Below are 26,843 nucleotides of genomic sequence, written 5' to 3'. Positions count from 1 at the left end.
AAACCAGGACAACCATAGGAAGACACTGGAGTGCAATGTTTTGTTGGCAGAGCTGTCTAGATTCTCCATAGAAACTGAATAAACAAATGCTGTCAATTCCACAAAACAATGACTTGTGTGAAAGCAACCTTAGATATCCCCCACAAACATCTGTATCAGAATCCTCAAACTAACGAGACTGCAGAAATTTAAACTTGATTTTCAAATGAACAGAAGCTTGTATTCAGTGAACGACAGGACACATGATGCATGGATTTGCTCCATGTTTCTCTTCTTCCCCACTGCTCATCAGTTTTGCTCTTCCTTCTGACAAAAGAGAAAGGGGAGCACTTTTATCCCTTTTCTCACAATAGCCTCCCTGTCCTAGTGGGTCCTGCAATCTAAAATCCTGAGGTCAAAAGGGACTGCTGATGGGCTGGGGGGGGGGGGGATGGAGAAAATATGCAGTTCTACTGGTGATTTAAACAAAATCAGAGTCCAGTGTCACCTTTAAGACCAACAAAGATTTATTCAAGGTGTGAACTTTCAAGTGCAAGCACTCTTCCTCAGACTTGAATACATTTTTGTTGGTCTTAAAGGTGGCACTGTTTTGTTGTGCTGCTTCAGACCAACATGGCTACCCACGTGAATCTGCTGGTGATTTGTTAAATATAAACCAGAAGACTTTATTTTAAAAATATAATTTTTATTTATTCAAAAAAATATTACATTAACAAGTTTAATTTACAGAACTATGTATAATAAGCTGACATGTCAATTTCTTTTATATATTTTTCCAGAATACCTGTTTTTCCCCTCTGATTTCATATTTACATCATTTACATATATCACCCTATAAATCAATTGTTCCTTTTTGTCTCATTTTATCCATCAGTAGTCTCGCATTGGACTCCAAAGATTTTTTTTTAGTTGTAGAAACAATTCCAGTACCTCCAAAACAAGCTTTTCTACACTTGCAATTTACTGGGGTTAACCTGAATCACATGAATGTCTGGTGGTCTTGTGTGGTCCCATCAGATGAGCACCTGGGAACTGGAATAGCCCTGAAATCACGATCAAGATGCCAGTCTGACTTTCCAAATATTCAGGTTTGCAAAATTGTCCTGTGGCAAGCATTTTTTAAAGAGTTACTTTAAGAACATAATGAAAAACCAAATGCTATTCAATCATCCATTACTTAACATGACAGTTTAATTAACCTGCATTAATGCAGTGTGTATGGGGGAAATATGCCTTAGATATTAGAACAAAAGCAAAACAATAATAAAATTAATATGACACTTAATAATGTTCAGCATATTTCACCTTATCACCATAATTGCAAAGTAGGCGACAGCAAGGAAGGCAACAAGGAAATAAGGTTGTTGTGTCTCAGCATGGCGACTTTTCCTGGAACTCAGAATTCAGAAGCAGCACAGGAGGGATACATGGTTCCAGTGACCATGTTGAAATGGGGGTTTTATCCTTGCTTTAAAGGAGGAACCATCTAAACAGCTTCATCTAAGGAATTCTGTTCCCTAGGTGGGACTAAGAGCAGTTTCTCTTTCAGAAACTTAAGTCATAGCATGTTACTGAAAATCCCCTGTATGTCCTTTGCATGTGTACATATTTTAAAAACTGCACAATTTGCTGCAGACAAGGAGCCCACTGTATCCTCATTGCTGGATGTACCAACCAATGGCTTATCTGGATATGGTGTGCCTGTAACATAAAGAATAAAGTAGCTATTTCGTACAGGCTGCTAATTTTTGTAAGCTGATTGGGTAACACAGGGTTTAATATGAAGAAGAAGAAGAAGAGTTGGTTCTTATATGCCGCTTTTCCCTACCCGAAGGAGGCTCAAAGGAGGCTCAAAGCGGCTTACAGTCGCCTTCCCATTCCTCTCCCCACAACAGACACCCTGTGAGGTGGGTGAGGCTGAGAGAGCCCTGATATCTCTGCCCGGTCAGAACAGTTTTATCAGTGCCGTGGCAAGCCCAAGGTCACCCAGCTGGTTGCATGTGGGGGAGCGCACAATCGAACCTGGCATGCCAGATTAGAAGTCCACACTCCTAACCACTGCACCAAACTGGCTCTCTGGAAAGCCTATAACAGCAAACCCTACTTGGTAACAAGAATACATACTAGCTGGCTTTATTTGATTGTTTCCAGCTCCCGACTTCATTAGCAATTTTGGAAAGGTTTGTAAATTTATACAACTTGCATCAAGACCCAACCCCAATCCTGTAGATGTGGGAAGTGGCATAACCACTCTTTGGACAGAGGCCTTTTTGTTGTTGCTATTTGAGGTTTTCCTATTCAATAGGTGGTATGGGGGGGGGGGGGTCCTGTGGTCCTGGCCAGGCAGTCAAGGCCAGGGCTTCATTATTTGAACTCTTTACCCTGGAACATTACAGGCCAAGCATTTGGCTGTGGGCATTGGTATACATTTTCCATAAGCCACCAAAAACCTTTTGGACAGTTCTGGAGAAGATGCTGAGAGTGAACCTGATGATTATGGAGGATTCAAGGATCAAAGGCTCTCCATGAGATTGGGTCCTTTTTCTATGAATGGACTGCACTTTGGAAAGAAGTGGAATAATCTATCGAAATAATAATATGGTAAGAGAACTTCAAAGCAGTTGTTTAAGTTGGCACTCCTTCCATGGCTCCTGATGGTTCTCTGCATAAAATCCTTTGCAGACAATCCCCACACAAATAACACAGTTCTGTTGTTCCCATCAAGTGCGAATGCAACAGTATAGTTTGTTCATTTGTGCCCTCAAACATGTTTTAGAGGCTACATGGCACCTCCTCTGGGAAAGGTATATGATGTCCATTTTTAAAGATGTTCTTTATGGTCAGAGCATGATCAGGCTCCAGTAGGCCAGCAAAAATCTGCTTTTCTTTTAGGCTTGCCAACAATCCACTTCTGTCAATCAATGCCTGATCTTCTTGGTTCCCCCTAAACAACATTTGAGTCCAGTGGCACCTTTCAAATTCCTCCTGAAATAAGTTTGACTCCAGTACCTTAAAATTTTATTTTGGGAATAAACTTGTGTGTGCATGCACACAAAAGCTTACACTCAGAGTAGGACTTTGCTGGTCATAAAAGCGCCACTGGACTCAAACTTTGTTCTGCTAATTCAGACCCACGCAGCAACCACCAGAATCGTAGTTCCTTCTGGTTTGTGATTTCTTTCCCCCCAGTGCTGCCTACAGCAGTTGTTCACCACTGTGTGGCAGCAGAGATAATAAAGTCTCCAACTCAAGAATGTTCTGAGCTTCTGAGTTTACTATTATTTTCTTAAGTACATGAATAAAGTAACATTATTGTTCAATAAGTTAGTCTTGTGGCACCTTAAAGGCTAATCAATTTATTGTGGCATGAAGTTTTGCTGGACAGAATTTACTTTGGGGAAAGTGTGTGTGTGTGTGGGAGGGGGGCATCTAAGTACCAAAACAGACATTGTGCAAGTCTGATCTACATTTGTCTGAAAAAAATGATTTGTGCACAGTTTGGAGTGAGGAAGTACATGCAGACAAGAAGGGGTTTAACCTCCAACCCCTGCTTGGCTCACAAACCTAAACTGAGCTCCCCTCACTGTTTTAAGTAGTTTTAAAAGGAGAAAAAGATGTGCCCTTTTAAAATTGTTCTCTTTGGAATGATAATCTCATAGGGAAAACATGGTTTGCGTTAGTGAAATCAAGCTAGGGTAGAAGGGATCCACTGTACCTCTCCTGTATGGGCCATGTCTGAATTCCAGATGCACAGGGGTACAATTTCCTTTTTAACATTGAATGAATTCTACATTTTCATGGCCTTGAACCCAATGAATCAAGTAGGTAAATAAATCATGATTTCAGGGCATAGAAGAAAAGTTTTTTTAAATTAAAAAAAAAACCTCAGTGGCAGGAGAAAGTCATGCCATAATCTTTGCTGGGTTTATCTCTTGTCTAATTGTTGCCTCTAGGCTGCACAAGCTTAATGAAGACATAATGAAGTGGGCAGCCTTTAGACTGCTGCCATTTATTCCAGGGGGATGGAGGTGTGTAACCCAAGGAACGTAATCATGCTCAAAAAAACAAGCCACAATAATGAATAGTAACCAGAAAAAATGTGCCAAATGTAAAATAGCCTACCCAACAGGTTGTGCAGGAGCTAAAAAATTTTTAAATCCCTTTGAAAATAATCCAGGGTAAAATTATATCCTGCATGGTTGCATGGTGGGGGTGGCTTTCTTTTGTTTGTTTGGAGGTTGGTTTTTTTGGGGGGTGCAAAATACTTAAGTGGTTCAACAACTGTGTCATTTTAGGACATTGTCACATCTGCATTAATAGAAGAAGAAGAGTTGGTTCTTATATGCCGCTTTTCCCTACCTGAAGGCAGCTCAAAGTGGCTTACAGTCGCCTTCCCATTCCTCTCCCCACAACAGACACCCTGTGGGGTGGGTGAGGCTGAGAGAGCCCTGATATCACTGCCCAGTCAGAACAGTTTTATCAGTGCCGTGTCGAGCCCAAGGTCACCCAGCTGGCTGCATATGGGGGAGCGCAGAATCGAACCCGGCATGCCAGATTAGAAGTCTGCAGTCCTAATATACAGTGTCCCCGAAGATTTACAGTCTTCCAGTAAACAGAAATGTACTTGGGGTAAAAAAAAGAAATCTGAAATCTGCAGATTTTTACCACTGGGATACCTTTTTTTTCACAATCTAAAGACACAGAGATATAGAACAAGTTCTGTAAGCAACCTGAAAAAACAAAGAAGCAAACCACTAGCCAAAAAAACTTGCAACCAGAGTGGCTGTATTTCTGAAAAGGAAAACTTATTTAGAGAAGAACAAGTATGATAGTTGTACATATACACTATGCCCCAATGAGTACTCACTGTTGGGGGCAGCAGTTCAATGTGACTTCCTCCATTAGCTCTCCTGTGTAAACTGCTCTTCAGGTTCCTAACAGGGAGAGTTATAATTATCCATGTGAGAAATCCCCACCTGAGCAGTATAAACCTTCCAGGGCTCAATTTACAGACTGTTTTGGTGGCCTGTTGGGTTCAGTCCTGCTGCTCCCTAAAACTGCAGCAAATAAAGGTCTTTCAGTTTGAAACAGAAATGCTTCAAGCCCATTTATGAAGACTGTTATCACCTGTTATCTATTTCCTAAGGAACAATGCAGCATGCCCTAAGAGGCTTCATACATAAGAAAGGTGTTTGAAGAGCCAGAATCCTCAAAGAGTCCTAACTTGTAGGTTATCTGACAGTTTCTTTCTGGTAGATGGCTTTAAGTATTAATTTTGATCTATTGTTCTGATTTTATGTTGTTACCCAACCTGATTCCTAACAGAGTTGTGGAACAAGTATCTAAATAAAGTGGTGCAGATGCATTTCCATGCTGTTTGGAACCCACCTATATGAAGAAGAAGAACAGTTGGTTCTTATATGTTGCTTTTCTCTACCAGAAGGAGGCTCAAAGCAGCTCACATTCGCCTTCTCTTTCCTCTCCCCACAACAGACACCCTTTGTGGTAAGTGAGGCTTAGAGAGCCCTGATATTCCTGCTCGGTCAGAACAGCTTTATCAGTGCCATGGCAAGCCCGAGGTCACCCAGATGGCTGCATGTGGGGAAGCATGAAATCAAACCTGGCTCGCCAGATTAGAAATCCACCACGCTCCTAACTACTACACCAAGCTGGCTCCTTGATGTTCTAAATTCAACCACTTGTCATCTTCCACTTAGCACTAGGAAGGTATGGGAAGATGTGATACAAGAAGTACTGTATATATAGCTGCTAAAGCTGCAAAACTATAAAGCAAGTGATTATATATCTAATCCTGAACTGATCCACTGTGTGGATTAAAAATCCACAAATGGAGCCAGGGACAAACGGGGAAATTTATCTAGTTTCCAGAAAAACATGACATTAAAAAAAAAAACATTGGGGGATTAAAAATCCCCCATAGCTTTAAGAAGCCATGCCCTCTGAAACTATGTTTTGAAATTTTAGGGCTATTTGGGGATTTGCTAGCTAAACACAACAATATTCCAAACGGTTTCTATAAAGCAAAGTTTAGGTGGGGCAGGGGTGGCCTTCTCTGTTCCATTCCCTGATGGAGGAAGACTCAACAAGAAGAGGGCCAACAGTGACCACCAGAGATTCACTACTCACACAACCTACCCTGAAGATGGGGGAGGGGCAAATAAATATAGGTTGCCTGGTGGGTGGGAAGGAGAAGAAAGCAGAAAAAAGGGAGAAGCTATGGAAGACTGGCAGGGAAGGAAAAGAGGAAAAAGTGGGGGTGATAGAGAAAATGAGATACCCCCTGCAGTTCCTTGCAGGTCTCCCACTTGTATAATAACAACTGTAAACATTTAAAATTGTTTCCTTGTTTCCATTTTAAATTATTTTTATTTTTATTTGACATATTTGTCATTTTGGTTTTTCTCTGATCTCCCTCCCCCCCACCCATTTTGTTAATGTGCATGATGGAATGATAAATTTACGTAGTCAGATAAATATTTTAAATAAATAAATCCAGCCAGATACATTTTTTGGGGTGAGAAACACATAAAGGAGACTGATGTGCATAAAGGAACTGATTTTAGCTTTGGACATTAGCAAGATACAAGTAAACAAGGAGTATACAAATGTACTTTTAGATCTGTCCTATTGTTAAAAAATTAAAACTGTATAATGGCTCTTTGTATGGTAAGCACAGACAGGTGAACGGATACGAAGAGGCCTTCACATGATGGTCCTCCATTGTCCTCCTTCCTCTCTAACACATTGAATTCTAATTTCGGGACCTCTGAAACATCTCATAGGGCAGCTTTTGTCTCAGCTGGGATAAGTTGACCTTCAGCTTCGCTTCAGGTTCACCCTAGAGAGTGGGTTGACATTCAGCAGTGAGCTCCTATAGATCAAGGAATCAGGAATTTGTGCCTTCCTACTTTTGTGCCTCTTGTGGCGCAGAGTGGTAAGGCAGCTGTCTGAAAGCTTTGCCCATAAGGCTGGGAGTTCAATCCCAGCAGCCGGCTCAAGGTTGACTCAGCCTTCCATCCTTCCGAGGTCGGTAAAATGAGTAAAATGAGTACCCAGCTTGCTGGGGGGTAAACGGTCATGACTGGGGAAGGCACTGGCAAACCACCCCGTATTGAGTCTGCCATGAAAACGCTAGAGGGCGTCACCCCAAGGGTCAGACATGACTCGGTGCTTGCACAGGGGATACCTTTACTTTTGTGCCATTATACAAATGACAATATGTGAGAAGTGGCCCATTCATGCCTACAACTGGATGCAAACATTTCATAATTCCCTCTCCCCAAAGGGATGGAAAGGTCACTGAAAAAAGGCAAATCATATCTATAAAATCTCTTAAGCTCATACACTATGCTATTTGTACAGTGTCTGTCCACCCTCGCAAGTTGTACACGTTTGTTAGCCAGTTCCAGCAAGAGTTAGTGTTCACAATGTGGAAAATATAAACCAGACTACTTAGGGGGGTGGGAAAGAAGGGGCAAGGTATGTGTGCCTAAAACACTTCATTAATGTCAGAGTCAATGACTTGAAAAGGGAACTTTTTCATCAAACCTGCAGATGGCAAGGCAGGCAACCAGGGAGAGAGATCTAACACTATCCTCTACTGTTGTTTTAAGTGCTCTGAAAAAAAAAATAGATTGAAGGGAAGAAGTGTGTGTGTGGGGAGGGGGAGGGGGTTGAGTCAGAATCTGGGTATTTACCTGTGAGGTTGCAGAGTTTTCTTATCCCTGAAGGAACTATCCAGATTGCAACTTTCAGGGAGGGGGGGACCTTTCCTATCATGATGTTTTCTCCTAGTTCTTTAATTGGACAAGTCTGGGCCATTTAATCCTCTTACCTTTTAGACAGGCGTGTTGTGTACATCACATGGCTGGTACAGAGCCTTTGGGGAATGTGGACCCCATGCCAAGGGATTAAGTTCCTCTGCCCCCTGCAGTCTGATTAAAACGGATTGCATGCCTACAAGGGTTCTTAAGTGAACACAGGACAGGCTTATGCAAAACTCGATTTAGGATAAGGGGGGAAAGATGCTGGATCATCTGTGACATCTTTGCAGCTATATAATGCCAGCATGACAGTTTGATAGGCAAAACAGCAATGCTGCTATTTATCTATAATTTGACATTGGTGTAATGCAGCCAAGAGATCTGAGGATTGTCTGGCAGCCAGGCAAGGGATGTTCAGAGGTGTTTTGCCATTTCCTGGCTCCATGTTATGGCCCCTAGTGTTCCTTGGAGGAACCCGATCCAAATCCATGCAGGTCTCCCACTCAAGTGCTAGTCAGGGTCAGCCCTGCTTAGTTTCTGAGATCTGACGGGCTTAGACTTGCCTGGACTATCCAGGTCAAGTCAACGCTGCTGCCAGAATTCAGGGAAGGGGCGTTTCTTTCTGGATGCTCCTCTTTCAGTCGGCTGAGGATGCTAGCCTGCACTAGGCATCCAATGGGCCGTGCCTCTGCAGTAGCATCCTGTTGGACAACAGTGGCACACCTGAGGAGCCTGTCTGTTGTGTGGAGGAGCAGGCAGCAGCCCCTGGGGGACAGACTTTGGGAAACAAGCCAAGGGTGTGCCAACATGTGTGTTCAGGGGTGGGAGAGATGCTGACTGCCAGGGCCTGCTCAGGCCTGTACAACCCTGGCACCTGCACAGTAGATGTGCCTGTGTGTGTGTACTGGGGTGGGGCTACACGTTTTAGCAAACATGTCACAGGGTAAAATAATCCTGATCTCAGTAGTTTTGCCAGCTATCCTCGTTTTAAGAGAACATTCTTTCAAAATCACTGTTGAGCTCACTGAACAGAAATGCAAGAGGCTGTGAAGAAGCATAAAGCTGCCCACCCCACCTAGGAAATAGACCAAGAGATGGGCCTGTCTGAATCCTCTGCAGCTCTTCTGGAAAGGAAAGACTGGAACCAGAATTCCTCAAGATTGCAGTAGTGGGGGGATCATGATAGCATATCTGGTCTTTACTGGAACACATTTTTCTTCAGACTTGTCAGTAAATTTCAGCCGTGTTTACCTTACCAGTGTGTTTTAAGCGGTCAGCCTTAGACAATTTCTTTCTACTGAGCAAAAGAATCTCTCTAAATGAGTGGCCTAATTACACGAGCTTTTAAGAGAGTCAGAGGAGGAGGGGACTCGTGCAAGTCTGCAGTTTCTCTTGCAGGAGTAGAACAAGTTGGAGATACCAGATGGTGTGCATGCACACAAAAGCTCAACCTTTGAATAAAACTTTGTGGGACTCAAATTTTGTTCTGCTGTTTCAGACCAACATGGCTGCCCATGTGACTCTTTTAGGTAATCCATTTGTACAAGTAGGAACCAGAAGGAACCGAAGAGGAAAGGAGGACCCAAACCGTTTGTCCCCCTTTCTCACCTCTGTCACAAGCAGAGCTGTAGAAGGGGCTCTGATAGCTTCCTCTAATTCCCCCTCCAGCCACTGTGATTCAGATGTGAAGTGATAAGAAGGGGAAAAGGCAACTTTACTTTGTCTCTGAAGTAGCTGCAAGGGGGAGGGATTTACTGGCAGAGCCAGTGTCATGGCTTAAGAATTCCCACTGCTTTCCGCCAATCTTCAATGGCCTATTACTTACCACAATTGTCAGGAGTGTCTACTCTCAGAAGCCATCTTTTACTTTGCCTCCACCACCCCCTTTGGCCTTTGGGGATGTTTGCATATGCAGCTAGATAAACACAAACAACTCTTGCAATTACAGGCTTGTAAGGACAAGCTAGAGTTCCCAAGAAGGTGCTTGGTGATAGTGTTGTTTTCCAAGAGGGAGGGGCTGTAATAGTGGCTGGCTGCAAATGGCTAGTTGTAGTGTTCCTGCTTGCAACTTGCTAGAGAGTAACCATGGTGGTGTAGGGAACTGGTCATTTGTACTACCTAGCCAGATAGGCCTATTGTGCACGGCCGCTGAAACGGCGGTATGGAGAATGCGGAGGAGGAAGAAGCGAAACAAACCGTTTACGCATGGGACGGAATGCAACGGCGGCCAAACCCAGAGTATCTGATTATACATGCAGCTACTTGGGAGCCGCTTCTGGTTGCGCCCTGGTCCCGGGAAGCTCCACTTTGGCCCATTATGCACGGAGTGGAAAGTCCACATTCGGGGTAGAATGGAGGCGGCTAAAATCACCAATTATGCACACTGTGGGCGGCAACCGGGCGCAGAGTCATGTATGCCGCCGAAAAAGCCACGTTAGCGAGATGTGGAAGAAAGTGGAGCTTCCTGGGACCAGGGCGCAACCAGAAGTGGCTCCAGAGTATCCGCATGCATAATCGGATACTCTGGGTTTTTCCGCTGTTGTGTTCCGTCCCGTGCGTAATCGGTTTGCTTCACTTCTTCCTCCTCCTCGTTCTCCATGCCGCCATTTCAGCAGCCATGCATAATAGGCCCATCTTCCGCATCTTGCTAATGTGGCTTTTTCGGCGGCATACGTTGACTCTGCGCCTGTTTGCCGCCTGCAGCGTGCATAATTGGTGATTTTAGCTGCCGCCATTCCACCCCGAATGTGGACCTTCCACTCCGTGCATAATGGGCTATAGTGAAGTGACCTTTATGACCAGCCTATATTTCTGATTAGATGGGGAGATTTCAGAGATCAGACTCTGCAACTGTATGGTTATAATTACCATTCTGTGAATCTACACTATGTGGCAAATATCTTTATCCAGCCACTGTTGGTAATGTTGAGAGTCATTAGGATTCCTTGGTAGTTCTTTGCCCTCGATACCTCTACCCAGGTGGCCATGCAGTATTCTGTATACAGAAAGATGCACATTATTTTGCATATGTTCCAATTCTGAGTCAGGATGAAAGCTGGAATTTTTTTGGGAAGGGGGATCTAATTAATTCTAATTGCTTATTTAATTTAAGGATTTTAAATTTGAATAACTGGGTAGAATGGCCCCTTAGCTTTCTGTTTTGAAAACTCAGGGCCCAGGTCTAGAATATCCTGAAGGCAGTCAGGACCTGATTACCCCACCCTCCAAATCTTTTTTGGAGATCTGATATTAAAAGGCTTGATGGATTAATTGCTCAAGGAAAAAAAAAACGTAGAAGGAAAAAAGGAACTGTGTGCTGTGCTGAATTTGAATGAGTGGTTAGAGTTGCCTGCAAAATGATACAAGGAACTTCCTCTTTTTTCACAAATGGGCAGCATGGTATCCTTTAACAAGAAAGGGTATAGTACACCAAAGCCATTTGGTATTGGTATTAATTGCAGTAATCAATGTCTGAACTGAGGTTTCCCTAAGGATATTATCCACCCTAGTACTTTTTGATATATAAAATAACAGAAGGACACTGCAGTGTTTAGCAGCTGAAAGATGGAGCTGGAAGGTGCTTGTGGGTCCTTGAAGGGTAAGCATGCCAACAAGAAAGGATGGTACAGAACCACCTGGGAAGAGGAGGGGGAGGGGAAGAGGCAGAACTGGACAAAGGAAAGGTGTCAATTGCACCTGTCCATATCTCCCAAGAGCCCCTTCCTGACTTGTTACAGATGTTCCTGGTATCAGTACTATTTGTAAGCTGCCCCAACTTCCATCAATAGAGCCTTTATTTGTTCACCATTTTCAGGATTTGCCTCCAACCAAATGTAATACTTACTCAGTGTCTGTCAAATAGGCAATGAAAGAACTCTTTGCTCAGCGACATCCAGCCTTTGCCTTCACAACAGGAACATTATAGAGTGAGGAAGCCAAAATGATAACCTTCAGGAGCCTGGTACCAATAGCAGCAAAAGCTCTGCAGTAAATCCTTGCTTCCTGGGCTGACTTTCTCACCCAATCTTCACACCAGTCCCGCAATAGAAAGTACAGTTATTAGAAAACTGATCAGACTTTAAATTACTTTCAAATACTCACCGACTATTCTGTAACAGGACAAAAAAATGACACTGGCATAGTCTCTCCATTTTCTCAGAGACCATTACACAGCAATCCACACCTCTCCAAAGACTGTCCCCAGACTGTGGGCTGGGGCCCCCTGGAGCACTACATGGTCCGTTTTGTTAAGGGTTTCTCAGTTGCCAAAAGACAATATTGGCCTTGCTGGATGGATGGTCTGATTCAGTGTAAGGCAGCTTCAGGTGTTCATGTGGGAAGAACTACCCAGCTGATGTCTTGTAGCAGTGGTCCCCAACCTGCGGGCCACGGCCCGGCGCCGGGCCGCGAAGGCCATGGCGCCGGGCCGCAGCTCCCTCTCCCCGCCCCCCCCCGCAGTAAAAAACTTCCCAGGCCGCAAGCTTGCGGCCCGGGAAGCTACTTACTGCGGGAGGGCGGGGAGAGGGAATCATGGCCGGGCCGCGCCCGTGCGGGCCGTGCCCGCACGGCCCGATCCGCGGGCGGGCGCGGCCCGATCCGCGGGCGTGGCTTCCGGGCGCGGCCCGATCCGCGGGCGCGGCTCGCGGGTGCGGCTCGATGCGCGGGCGCGGCCCGCGGGCGCGACCAGAAGCGTGGGCGTGCCCCGCGCGGGCGCGGTCCCCGCGGGCACGGCCCGATGCCCTGCCGGTCCCCAGCCTAATAAAGGTTGGGGACCACTGTCTTATAGAACAGGGGTCCCCAACCCCTGCTCCGCGGCCCGGTATCAGGCCGCAAAGGCCATCATATCGGGCCGCCAGCATATGAGCGAGGGGGGGGGGAAGAGGCCGGCATGGCAGCCGGCGTGGCAGCCGGCACGCCAGCGACGCTAACGCGCACACGCGGAACTGCCGCATGTGCATGTTAGCGCCACCTGGTGGCCAAAATGCGCATGCGCAGCAATTGGGCATGCGCGTTTATGAGCAACTGCAGCAGCCTGGCCGCTGGCTCTCCCACACCCCCGGAGGCGGTCCCTGACCAGATGAACGTTGGGGACCGCTGTTTTAGAACAGCTAGGGAGGCCATGTTTACACTTTTGGGGGGACCTCGTTGAACAAACCACCCTGAGTCTTAGGGGAGGGCAGGGGAGGGTGGTATATAAGTGCAATATAAATTTGTTGTTGTTGTTGTTAGGTGCGAAGTCGTGTCCGACCCATCGCGACCCCATGGACAATGATCCTCCAGGCCTTCCTGTCCTCTACCATTCCCCGGAGTCCATTTAAGTTTGCACCTACTGCTTCAGTGACTCCATCCAGCCACCTCATTTTCTGTCGTCCCCCTCTTCTTTTGCCCTTGATCGCTCCCAGCATTAGGTTCTTCTCCAGGGAGTCCTTCCTTCTCATGAGGTGGCCAAAGTATTTGAGTTTCATCTTCAGGATCTGGCCTTCTAAAGAGCAGTCAGGGCTGATCTCCTCTAGGACTGACCGGTTTGTTCACCTTGCAGTCCAAGGGACTCGCAAGAGTCTTCTCCAGCACCAGAGTTCAAAAGCCTCAATTCTTTGACGCTCGGCCTTCCTTATGGTCCAACTTTCGCAGCCATACATTGCAACTGGGAAGACCATAGCCCTGACTAAACGCACTTTTGTTGGCAGGGTGATGTCTCTGCTTTTTAGGATGCTGTCTAGATTTGCCATAGCTTTCCTCCCCAGGAACAAGCGTCTTTAAATTTCTTTGCTGCAGTCCCCATCTGCAGTGATCTTTGAGCCCAGGAAAATAAAATCTGTCACTATCTCCATTTCTTCCCCATCTATTTGCCAGGAATTGAGAGGGCCAGATGCCATGATCTTTGTTTTCTTGATGTTGAGTTTCAAGCCAACTTTTGCACTCTCCTCCTTCACCCGCATCAACAGGCTCTTAAGTTCCTCTTCACTTTCTGCCATTAGAGTGGTATCATCTGCATATCTAAGGTTGTTGATATTTCTCCCTGCAATCTTGATCCCAATTTGTGACTCCTCTAATCCCGCCTTTCTCATGATGTGCTCCGCATACAAGTTAAATAGGCAAGGCGACAGTATACAGCCTTGCCAAACTCCTTTCTCAATTTTGAACCAATCAGTGATTCCATGTTCGGTTCTCACTGTTGCTTCTTGACCTGCATATAAATTTCTCAAGAGACAAATAAGATCCTCTGGTATTCCCATCTCTTTAAGAACTTGCCACAATTTGTTGTGCTCCACACAATCAAAGGCTTTAGCATAGTCAATGAAGCAGAAGTAGATGTTCTTCTGGAACTCCCTAGCTTTCTCCATGATCCAGCGTATGTTGGCAATTTGATCTCTAGTTCCTCTGCCTCTTCGAAATCCTGCCTGTACTTCTGGAAGTTCTCGGTCCACATATTGCTGGATCCTAGCTTGTAGGATCTTGAGCATAACTTTGCTAGCATGAGAAATTAGTGCAATGGTGCGGTAGTTTGAACATTCTTTGGCATTGCCCTTCATTGGGATTGGAATGTAAACTGACCTTTTCTAATCCTGTGGCCACTGTTGAGTTTTCCAAATTTGCTGGCATATTGAGTGTAGCACTTTTACTGCATCGTCCTTTAAGATTTTGAATAATTCAACTGGAATGCTGTCACCACCACTAGCTTTATTGTTGCTCAGACTTCCTAAGGCCCATTTGACTTCACATTCCAGGATGTCTGGCTCCAGGTCAGTAACTACCCCACTGTGGTCATCAGGGGTTAAGCTCGCTCTTGTATAGATCTTCTGTATAATTTTGCCACCTTTGTTTAATCTCTTCTGCTTCTGTGAGGTCCCTACCATTTTGGTCCCTTATCGTAACCACCTTTGCATGAAACGTTCTCTTCATATTTCCAATTTTCTTGAAAAGATCTCTGGTCCTCCCCATTCTATTGTTTTCTTCTATTTGTTTGCACTGTTCATTTAAGAAAGCATTCTTATCTCTTCTAGCTTTTCTCTAGAATTATGCATTCAATTGGGTGTATCTTTCTCTTTCTCCCTTGCCTTACACTTCCCTTCTCTCCTTAGCTATTTGTAAAGCTTCCTCAGACAGCCATTTTGATTTCTTGCATTTCTTTTTCTTTGGGATGGTTTTAGTTGCTACCTCTTGTACAATGTTGCGAACCTCCGTCCATAGTTCTTCAGGCACTCTGTCTATCAGATCTAATTCCTTAAATCTATTTGTCACCTCTACTGTATATTCATCAGGGATATGATTGAGTTCCCTACTTTCTTCAATTTAAGCCTAAATTTTGCAACAAGAAGCTGATGATCTGAACCACAATCAGCTCCTTGTCTTGTTTTTATTGACTGTATAGAACTTCTCCATCTTTGGCTGCAGAGCACATAGTCAATCTGATTTCTGTGTTGACCATCTGGTGATGTCCATGTGTCTTGGGTTGTTGGAAAAGAGTGCTTGCTATGACCATTGTATTATCTTGACAAAATTCTACCAGCCTGTGCCCTGCTTCATTTTGTACTCCAAGGCCAAACTTGCCTGTTATCCCGGTTATCTTTTGGCTTCCTACTTTAGCATTCCAATATACATACATACATACATACATACCCCTCTCCCACCTGCATATGCAGGTGGGAGTAAAAGCCCTGTGCTGAGCTTACAGAGGATTTTGACTTACTGGCAAGGAGTAATGTTTCCTGTCACGGTGGTGAATTTGTGCATCACTGGGGTCTCCTCAGCTTTTCTCTGATCTCTCCTATACCTGCTTCGCTGTGAAAAATTGAAGCAAAGCCTAGTTGGCTGCCATGCAGGTGAGAAACTCAGATTTTCCAATCCCACTCACAGGCCAGCCATTTTACCTCCTCATCTCAAAAGGGGCTTTGGTTTTTATTATCAGCAATTGAATGTCTTTAAAATTATCTGAATGCTGGGAATTCATAGTAAGTCTGTATCTCATTGCAGAGATATGAGGGTAAGGGCAATGATTGAGAGACTACAGATTTACTTTAAAAATGAAAGCTGGGAATTTAAGCAACCTAATATGCAGATTATTGTAAAGATATGATGTTCAAGCATAGGTGGTGTAGGGGAAATAGCTGCTGCAGGGGGATTAAAGTACTGAAAATGTGGGGACGTGTGCCATGGGGGAGCTCTGCTGCTGCTGTGTTGTCTCAACAGCCATAGCACCACCAAGGAAACAACACAACCTTGTTCCCAGTGTGGTGTAGACGTTAGTGCTGGATTAAGCCCTTGGATAACCAGGCTCAAGCCTCCTCTCCACTGTGGAGCTCATTGTGCGCCCCTGGGCCTTTCACAGTCTCTCAGTCTAACTACCTCGCAGTGTGCTGTGAGAATAAGTTGGAGGAAGGGAGAACAAACCAAAAAGGCCTCTTTGGGTGGTGGTGGGGGAGTGGTATATAAATTAATAAGACATCATTGCCTCTCTGTCCCTGTTTTTAAAATTCAAATGTTCAGGATCTGATCAAAGGGAACTGCTCACCCCAAATGATATGTTTGGTCACTATTCATCAGCCTTAGAAATTGGACTTCTGAAACCCAATCAGGAATCATTAAGCTGTATACAGTTTCCTCATTTCTGAGTCTAGATCACAGCAAGAGCAAGAATAGTTTCCACATGGCCTGTAAAAAGCATAGCCAAGGACTTCTCTCCTACCCACCCTCTCTTCTTCCTGCCATTCCTTTTAACCAGCTGCACTAAGCACATTTGTTTCCTATCCTCCAAGCCTCCTGGACAGGCAACTACTTCCACAGAGGTACAATTCCGGTGTGTTTCTTGTTCAGTTGCATTAACTATGCACACATATAGCAGGCAGAAGATAGGCTTCATAGAAGTGATGTGATATAGCTTGAGTTGAATGATAGCTGATGGATGTACTGAACTGTGAGACGCTCAAGTTGAATTTTATTGGCTGCTCATTTTGCTGAACTACTGGAAGCAATAACAGCATTTCAGTTTTTGTGGGAAGTATATCTTTGGGTTTCATGGTTTACAGAATAATGCCAAAACAGCCTGGATTTAATCATTTGTGAGCAAACTTCCCCAAACTCTAGTGGAAGACACAGAGAGGAAAAGAGGTGACGAACATCCATCTAACACTACAGTCCTGTGACTGAAAGGAGACCAAGTGACTAACTGAGAATAAATCAAGTGAGGCCCAGGCTCCATGAATGAGTTTCAGGTGAACTAGCACAGTAAGAAGAGTTAATCCCACTCTCCAGTGCTGTGCCCTGGATTCATATTGCGCCCCCCCCCCTTGAAACTGGGGCCAAATATACATCTGGAATTTCAGTCACGGATCTCCAGTATTATGTGTAGTTTCCTCCAGAGTTTAACCCAGGAATTGATAATCCTTTGCTACATTGCTGCTAGAAAGATCTCCTAATAATCATTCCTTGGTTTGCTCTTGTAATCCGTGTGTGCTAATGTCTCCCCTACAGTTCCTTGCTTAGGCAACACAGGCAGAGTGAAGGAGGATTGAAGAAGTTGGGTTCCTTCCCTACAGAGCTGCCAGGAATGGACAATGTAATTGCTGTTTTATTTAAATATTCATATGCCACTTTTCTCCTCAGATGAGGACTAAAAGCAGTTTACAATAAAATAACACCATGTAAACAAACAGCAGGAAGAAAAATGTCTCTGAGTTAGAGGATGGGCATTTTCCTTTCTGCCAGCAGTTCTTTCTCACAGCTCTAGGTTATGATGCCCAGGCTAAGAATCAATTAAAAGATTATCTGTAAAAGAACCATAGACAGAGGCTCAGCTTTTACAGCAGCTGAATGGTGTTTCAATTCTCCTCCCTCCTAGCACCAAGACCTCTATCCCTCTTGCTACTGGCTGAGATTCTTGTTTCTGCAACTGAAGAATCTGGTCATATAGAAGAAAAAGGAGAAAAAGAAGAAAGGGGGGAGGGGAAGAAGAAAAGGTTGGTGGGGAAAGAAAAACGACAAGGAGAAGGATTAGGTAACTTAAGGTAGAACTAATAAAGCCAACTGCTGGTTCCATGTCACAATTTATTGATTATATATCCTCATGTGCAAACTTTTCCTTCAAATAGCAGCTCACACAGGGCCATTCCACACTTGCTAATGTTGCTGAATTCTTACCATTGTGTAACGCTACTTATTTTTCATTATTCATGATATCGTACACAATCTACAACACTCCTGCAACACTCTCGCAAAAATCGCTTCGTTGTAGTGCTTTTCAGGGAATCCACAAAAGTGGATTGCCCCTAAAAAAACCGCTAGACACTTGAGAACAACCTGCAACACATCCAAAAATGACATGTGCGTTCTCAGTATAGTGGTAGCAAGCATGTCCCTCCCTAAGCTCTCGCACCCGAGCTTCTGGCGTCGCGATCACCATTCCCCACCCCTTAAACCAGCAAAAGCAACGAATAAGCGATGCTTCTTTGGCTGAAATCCCTCCACAAGCAATTGTCTGTAAAGTTTCCAAGCACAATACCTTTTTATCACCGGGGACTGGTCAATGCTCGACAATTTTCCTGAGGCCCGGGTGTGTGTGTGTAGTCTTTTGCAGAGGGACATTGCTGCCACCTGAGCCACTGCTCCTCTTGCTTTCCTGCCGGTGCCCCTGACTTCTTGCCACCCGTTGGGGGGCACTGCCAGCAGCAGCTGTGCAGTGCCACGCAGTGCCACACTGAGGGGGAGCCCCAACCATGGCAGCCGCTGGACAGTACCAAAGGTGAGCTGGCGGCAGAGTGGCAGGGCAGCCCCCAAGGCAGCAGCTGGGAAGGAGGACGAGGAGGAGCCGCGGCCTGATACTGACTGAAATACGGACTGGTCCCGGTCCGCCGACCAGGCGTTAGGGACCACTGCAATACAGCCCCCCGTTCGACACTGCCCATAATTTCAGCCAGAAATAGCATGGGGGGGGGATTTTTTTTTTTACTTTAATAGCATGTAAACGATTAAGTGCCAGCTCCTACGCCAGTGAAAAAGGTCGTTCTGATACATCGAATGAACAAATATGCGTTGCTACTGGTGTTTTCGGGTTTTTAAAAAACAGTTTTTAAAGGGAAGCACGAACGCAAGAGTTACTTGGCTGTTCTGTTTGATTGACGGCCAGGGGCGGGAGGAAGAGCGGAAATATATTGCCTCCTTTGTTGCAATTTCGGTGAGTCTGTGAGTGGGAGAGCCTTTTTTTCGATAGAAATGGCTGTGTGCGTTACAGAGACCTGCCGGTTTTGATTGCAGCGCTTTTCAATAGCGCTCAGATTTAACAACATTGCCCATTGTGTGGAATGGCCCACATGGTTCCTAGGCAGGCTGATCTGCATCTCTTCAGCAGTAGAACTGCATCTTGTGCCTTAACAGTTCTCTGGGTTAAAAGCTGATCTTCATTCTTAAACTATTGTAGCCCACTGCCTTAGCCCTGTTCTTTGTCAAGGAGGTAAGTAATTTCTGGTGTTGTCCTTGTTGTGGAGTGAGTCTTGGGATATGAACCATTAACCCAAGATAATGTAGCTTTAGCAAACTCCCTTGAGAGGAATAATTATATCTGGGAAAGTGTGGCTAAAACATTGATAGGGGTCATTGTGTGGGTAACTTAGGGAACTTTCCCAGTTCAGAATTATGTTCCATTTTGTTGAACAGGGTTTACTTCCAGGAAAGTGTTTTCAGGATTGGAGCTTAAACAGCAGTAAACCTGCAACAGACATGCCCAACATTAAAAAAAGAAAAGAAAAAAGGCTGGGACAACGTTGTTAATGACAGAGCAAGCATTCCTCTCTTTGGCTCTCTCCTATTATCCCTAATCTAAGCATTTCCTCCCTTCTTTCAAGTATAACTGCACCACTGCTCAGCTATAACGTAATAATATGAGACAGGCATACTTCGGCATGTTGTACCTGCCTCTGCAAAACAGCTGGCAATCTTCCATGAGTTTGTTTCACAGCAGATCCCAGGATAAAGAGCTGAATGTCTGGTCTGAACTGGCAGAGGGCAAATGCATGAAAGACTGCAAGAGAACTCAGTCAGCAGGGGGCACTCTTCTCTATGACAAACATACTCCAACTCCTCAATTATATGGGGAAATGGGGAACTCTCTTCTCTTTTCCAGCCTTTGCTGACCAGATTGCATGATGTAAGCTGTAGTACACAGTGAGGATGCAGGAGGCCGGAGTTTAAATTCCCACTCAGCCATAAAGCTCACTGAGTGACTTTGGCCTAATCCTTTTCTTAAGTTTTGTCAACCTTACATGGTTGTTATCGGGGCAGGAAAAACCATGGACTCTATGCTTGACGTCTCAGAGAAACTGGGAGATAATGTAATAAACAGATGGGTCTGTACACTAGCACAGCTTAAATTATGGTCATACTGGCATACTGATGCCTTCTCAGTAAGGTTCTTGTTAAATATGAATCCTACAAGAACTCAGACCTTAAATGCAATCCCAAGAAAGCAATTCTTTGTTAACAGTTTTAAGTGTAGGCTGCGGTCTACAGCACCTGGATTTGTGTCCTTGTCCAAAGATAAGTGGAGACTTAGCTGCTCTTGGACTTCAGTACAGCTGCTCTAAGGGAGGAACTACATGTTTTGTGCAGTCCCATTACAATTTTAACACCTTAATACATCATAGCGGCTGAGGCTATGATTTTACAGGGGAAGACAACTGTGGGAAGCAATGTAATCCCTTCTACTAACTACCTTTCCTCTCTGAAAAATCACCCCTTTCCACTGTTTTTGGCTCTGCTGAGGAAAAGTCATTGATACACTGAAGATCAGTGGTACTGCCTGGTTTATGGCAAGTGATATACAAAACTGGCCCTTGCAATACAGCTACTTCTGAAATAGGCAGGTTGTAAGCCACATCCACAGTGAAAAATCCGCCTGTCAACACAATCCCTGAGCCTTTTTTTTAATTCAGAGGAAGCCTCATTAAAGAAGAGTTGATTTTTTATACCCTGCTTTTCTCTACCAGGAGTCTCAAAGCAGTTTACATCTACCCTGCCTCTCCCTACAACAGGCTCCCTGTGAGATCGATGGGGCTGAGAGAGCCCTGATGAGAAGAGCACTATCAGGGCTCTGATGAGTCCAAGGCAGGGATTCCCAACCAGGGGTCCATGGGCCTCTGAGGGTCCGTGGGAGCTCTAAAGTGGCATGGTATGGATGGGTCCAGGCTGTCTTCTCAGCTCCCACTCTTCTTTCCAGCCTACATGAGGCAGAGCCACCATAGTACTAGTAACGGTGGGAGAAGGGAACAAAATTAGGGCTAAGGGGGCAGGGAGTGATGCCACTTCTGGGGGTGTGGCAGGGTGTGTGGCCAAGCTGACATCACTTCTGGGGTTCCTCAAAGCCTGAACAATTATTTCAGGGGTTCCTCCATGGTCAAAAGGTTGAAAAAGGCTGTCCCAAGGTCACCCAGCTGGCTGCATGTGGAGGAGTGGAGAATCAAACCCAGCTCGCCAGATTAGAAGCCACTGCTCCTAGCCACTACACCAAGCTGAGACAAACGACTCACTCAGGAGCACTGAAACCATTCTGACACAAAGAGGCATAAACTTATACATTACAGCAAGCAAGCTATCAACCTCTTTGCTAAAGGACATCCAGAGTGTGGGAATCATAAGAAATACATTCTCCTCCACATGCTCTAGTCTAGCTGAAGGGTTTTGTAAAGGCACCTGCTAAAATGTTCCAGATGATAAACTTACTTGTTAGTTGCTTTGAAGGAAACCAAAGGCTCTTGGGGCTCATTTTATCTAACTATTTCACAGATCTATTAATGATTTACAGGAGGTTTGCACTACATTCCACCACTGTGCCAATATTAGACTTTGCCCCGTGACAGGCAGATCTTTACTTTCCTGATTCAGCCAGGAAGAATGGAGACCAAGTACATATGTCTATAAGATTAAACCTATAAAACAGATATATAGATTCCTTATGGTGGTTGTGGTAATAGGTGGATGGACTCAGTTCCCTCAAAAAGTGATGAAGTTCCATTTTCACTAGAAAACCTAAAAACTAGGAATTTAAAAAAAAGTAAAAGGAAGTAAAAGTCCTCCCATATACTCCTGAAAGGGAATAGACTCTAACCGGTTGAAGCAAATCCAAGATTTGATATCTGGCTCTACATCTGTATCTTCGTTGAACCAGATTTTTTCCTAACTGAGCTCCCTCTGATACCAGCCTTCAGTTAAAACAGTGAAATTGTTTGGCAGTAAATTATTGCTTGCAATATGTCTTTGAAGAAAGCCACTGTCTGCTCCTCTGTCCTAAAAGCCCTTGGTACCACTGAAGTGTTAAGCCTAAATAACTCCTCCTTGACCACTTTTTATCTTATTTTTAAATTATTAATTAAAAAAAATACAACATTGGTTTTTACCATTGTACTTCATACACACTTCTATAAAAATGATCATCTCATAAAGTGCATAATTCTTGTGTGAAAAACTGCAGACCATGGAACTATTCCATTGTGCCTTGGAACTCCTTTCTCTTCATTCCCTCTTGTAAAAGAGTTCAGGGACACTCAAGAGCTTGGTAATGTTCAGCTAACCCAATGCGGGGAAAAGCTGATTTTTTTCCTAGTAGGCCAGCATAGCCACCTTTAATTTTTGACTGTTTAGAACCCACAAAACATTTCTTTCTATGGTACATGATCAACATGCTACCTTCATAACCACAAGATGGTCACTGATTAAATGGCTTTTAAAAGGGCACAAGTTGGGGGGTCCCTGAAACCCAAAGCAGGCAAGAAAAGCGTAGAAATCTCTCCTTCAAGTCCCTTTTATGATCCCTCAGGGGATGAAGGATGTTGTTTGCTTCTCTTCCTAACAGATGCTCTGCCATTATCAACATTTCATTTCTTCCACTTTCAGTTCTCATAATATAGGCTTTTATCCCCCCCCCTTGGGTAAATTTACAAAGTCATGCTTTTCTGCATACATGAGCATTCTGCCAGTTATGTAAAGGCCTTTTGGCTGCTTTCGTCATTCAAGCAGAGGCCAGCTAATCCGAAACGGAGTTACTCCCTTCTAACTGAAGGCAATGGATTTAGAAGGGTGTTAACTTTATTTAGGATTAGCTCTGATTAGGACTGTACTGTTAGATAGGGTGATAGTAAACAAATTCATAGAGGAGAAATTCATTAATGGCTGTTATCCATGATGGCTCATTGGAATCTCCATGCACTGAGTTAGTACGCTGGACACACTGGATCTTTGGTCAGTTGCAACAGGGCTGTTCTTAGGCTCCAGACCTGTTGCCAGAGAGTGCAGTTGAGCTTGGGTCTGACCCCAGGCTGAATGGGGATCCTGACTCTTTCTGGCACCCGAAAGAAGATATTCCAGGGCTGGCAGTTGTCCCAGCTGAGAATCGGGGTCAGGTGGACCCTAAGGACAATCAGGCAGCTGGGTCTAGCCAAGAGCCAACCCAGCTCTTCATGCCGGTTACACTGTGCCCATGGCCAGAGGTCCCAGCCAGTCCTGAAGGCTTACCCGAGTGGCTGACACAGCACAGGCAAGTCAGTTTGACAGTTTCCAGCAAACTGAGAGGCTGTTAGCATGTTGTCAACCTAAATGGTGCGCAGCTGCAGGCTCTCCACTGGATAAAGACTAAGGCCAGCTGTAGGCACTTTGGCCAGTGGAGGTATTAATATGCATTGATTTTATTGAGGTTATGCTATAAGCCTTGGGTTTTTAAACCAAATATTGGTACTGTATATATTTTAATTGTTTTGGACATTGTGGTGTAGCTACAGGGCTCTTTCAGAGGAATATTTAAGAAGCCTTAGCCAGGTTTCTCTGTGGGCACAATGCATGCATTCCCTGCCTGTCTGCCTGGACATTTGGCTCCTTGCTTCCCAGCGAAACTTTGTAGATCTACTCTTGCCCTTGGGCTTGATCTGGAAATTGCAGAAATTGCAGCTTGGGCTTGATCTGGAAATTGCAAAATGCAGCTGCCAGGGTCCTCACAGGAAGGTCTTGGAGGGCCCACATCCAGCCTGTGCTGAGGCAGCTGCATTGGCTGCTGGTTGCTGCCAGGATCTCGTTTTGGTTTTAACCTTTACGCCCTTTGTGGTCTGGGATCCTCATATCTGAGGGACTGCCTGTCACCCTATGCCCCCTGCAGGACTTTACGCTCTGTGGATACTAATTTGTTGATCATTCCCGGCCCCAGAGAAGCATGCCTGGCCTCAACAAGGGCCAGGGCCTTCTCGGGCCTGGCCCCTACCTGGTCTAATGAGCTCACAGGGGAGCTGTGGGCCCTGCGGGAGCTTTTGGCATTCTGCAGGGCCTGCAAAACGGAGCTCTTCCACCAGGTCTATGGTTGAGGCCAGTGAGGCTAGGAAGATCTGAATGGCCCCCCGTCCAGGACAGAGCAGCATGAGTGGCAGTTTGTGTGTTCCATCTGAGCCTCTCTTCCCACCCACTCCTCTAGGAGATGTTATTGGGGGAATGAGATTAGTGAGTTTTTTCTGCTGTTTCTTCTTTTTCTAATTAATGAATTTGTTGTTTTTATGTCTGGAGTTTTAATAGGGGTTTTATGGCGGTTTTATTCAAACATACGTAACCTGCCACGAGCTGTCTGGGAGTGGCAGATAATAAATCAAATTAACAACAATAATAATACTCTGTTTCCTGACTTCAGCTTGGCATTGGACTCTCTTCCAGTTCTTATGGCTCGACCATGAACTACTCTTCAGTAAGTGGGGCCTGTAACTCCACCTTTGTCCTCAACTGCTACCTTGCCCGTTCTCTGTGGCCTGCCCCCCTTGACTAGAACTGTTGGACATAATTCTGGGACTCTGATTCTGGTTCACAATTCAGTCTCAGCTTACTGATCGGAAGTGTACTGTATTTATGTGCCACCCGGCAGGGTGGCACATCCCCCCCTTGTTGCTGCAGTCCATCGAGTCCCATTTTGTTCTGGTGAGGGGTCAATGGACTTTCAGGTACAGAATAGTGAGGATCTTTAATGGGAAGAGGGAATCAGCAAAAATTACTACTCCTTTTAAAGACAAGTTAAGTACTCTTGGCTTGTGGCTAGATATGGGCCAGATATTATTGGTGAGGACTCCAAGGGGCCAAATCTGGGGGGGAAAGATAATTTAGAGATGGGTTTATAGAAGTATGAGGTTTAATTTCCATGGTAATTTCTAACGGCCTACTGGATTCTGCCTTTTGCCATATGGAATATCCTATAAAATGAAGACATCTGGAAAGCATGCCTCTAGTATCAAATGAGAAACAAACCCACCCAATGGAAATGTGGTAGGTCTTTCCTATAGAATCGCAGAGAGTTGGACACGACTGAATGGATGACATCATCATCATCCATTGCAATGGATGACAGATATTCTACATTCACTTTTTGGGGAGTTAACCACACTGGATGCTGTAGGAGTTACTTGTGAGCAAAAAATTACAGGACTGGGCTACAAGAACTTTATGCCTTCATCTTTCCTAAACTCCCCACACCCAGCATAAGAAGGGTTGAGAGTTCTCTTTCCTTGTCAGTTATGGAGTTACACAGCTGAAATGCAACTAAACACACACCTGGCATTCCAACAACTTGCTCTCAGTATGCATCTACCTTGTTAAGAGTTCTCACACGCAAAAGCAAAACATCTGATTTGAGTTAATGATTATTTAAAAGCAAAATCCTAGTATATTAGTGGATGGTAAGCACTTCTTGTTAAACAACACCCAGGGCTAAGCCCAGGGCTACCTTTCCAAAAACAATAACACAGAATGCACACAATAGACTGTGCATATTCAGAACTTCCATTCATGAAAGCAATTGAAATTTGTCTTCCAATTTCATTTTGGGATGATGTTTTGGAATATGCATTCCATCAACTCCCAATTTGTTAAGCTATTACAATTATAAGAACGGGTCAAACCAAGGAGCTGTGTAGGTCAGCATTCCCTTTCCAGCAATGGTCTGCCCATTGGTCTTGGGGGTCCCACTAGCAGAGAATGAAGGAAGGCAGGAGCCCAGAAGCAAAATAAAAGCCACTAGGCTAGGTAGGATGTGAAATGGTGTAGTATAGCCTGATCTCAGAAGCCCAGCTAGATGGATGAGAGACTACCAAGGAAGACTTGAAGGCATTGGCAAACCACCTCCTCTGCTTCTCACTTGCCTTGGAAGCACCTTGCTGGGGTCACCATAAGAAGTCATGTGTGACTTGCACACACACAGGCAGCTTTACAGGAATCAGAAGGACCAATGAGAGTCATGCATGTCTCAGCACACCCAGTGTAAGGAGCCATCATGCCCACCCATCTGGAAGGAGCATCTGCTAATTCTGCATCGTGTGCACTATTTTCTTTTGTCTGTCCAAATCTGCTGCCATCCCTTTCATTGGGTAGCCCAGAGATCTCATAAGGGGGAGGGGGGAGGAGAAGCATTTCTATTCACTCTCCTATCATTTCACTACATATCTCATCCCCCCCCCCCCCGAAAAAGAAAAACTGCGGACCTTCAGCTGCCTCTCTGAAGGAAGGCGCCTCAGCGACTGGAGTACCGCAAAGGTTCTTTTCTAGCTCTGGGGCGATGCTTGTCGGGAAGGGAAGCACACAATCCTGCTCTAGAGCTTCCTCAGATCTAGTTCTGGAAGCGGGGCAGGACGAGCGCAAAGCCCTCCACGCGCATCCTGGAGGAAAATAATGAGTAAGACTTAGGCGGGGGCCAAGCGGATGCCTCATCCTCTCCTCTCCCGCCGCGAGGCTCCTGCCCACCAACATGGTGGAGGTGTGTATGCGAAAGAGCCAGCGAGAGAGCGCGCGCCTGCTCCAGCCTGATCTGCGGTTCCTTTGTGTCTCCCTCCGCTGCCAGCCGGGACCATAAGGAGAGGGGAATCCCACCCTCGTCGCCGCCGCGCGGGTCTCCCCGGCGGTGCGGGCGGAATGAGCGGAGAGGAACCCTTTCAGGCTCCCCCCACAAGCGCCGGGCCTGCTTGCTGCAAGGCGCGCACGCGCCCCACCCACCCCGGGTTGCAGCTCTCTGTTCAGCGCCGCCGCCTCCCTCTTTCCCGGGGCAATTACCTGTCTGCA

The 26,843-nt window shown here is 45.2% G+C and overlaps 1 long non-coding RNA gene across 4 annotated transcripts; it reads right to left on the bottom strand.

Annotated features, from left to right (window-relative positions):
* Positions 1-595: 595 nt before the first annotated feature.
* LOC143832669 (uncharacterized) lies at positions 596-26,794 on the bottom strand. Of its 4 annotated transcripts, none has more exons than XR_013229345.1 (4): positions 21,495-21,792; positions 11,629-11,809; positions 4,868-4,934; positions 596-1,701 (listed from the first exon to the last, which is right to left on the bottom strand). It is a non-coding gene; the product is annotated as an uncharacterized LOC143832669 (long non-coding RNA). The 4 variants fall into 4 exon arrangements; XR_013229344.1 differs by lacking the exon at positions 21,495-21,792 and adding an exon at positions 15,475-21,447; XR_013229346.1 differs by lacking the exons at positions 11,629-11,809; positions 21,495-21,792 and adding an exon at positions 26,270-26,794 and having other exon boundaries at positions 598-1,701.
* Between the last annotated feature and the right edge of the window lie 49 nt (positions 26,795-26,843).

This window comes from Paroedura picta, chromosome 3, assembly GCF_049243985.1.
Source record: "Paroedura picta isolate Pp20150507F chromosome 3, Ppicta_v3.0, whole genome shotgun sequence".
NCBI classification, from domain to species: Eukaryota; Metazoa; Chordata; class Lepidosauria; order Squamata; family Gekkonidae; genus Paroedura; species Paroedura picta.
The sequence above is the reverse complement of the archived record's forward strand: the minus strand, read 5'-3'. Positions and strand labels throughout refer to the sequence as shown.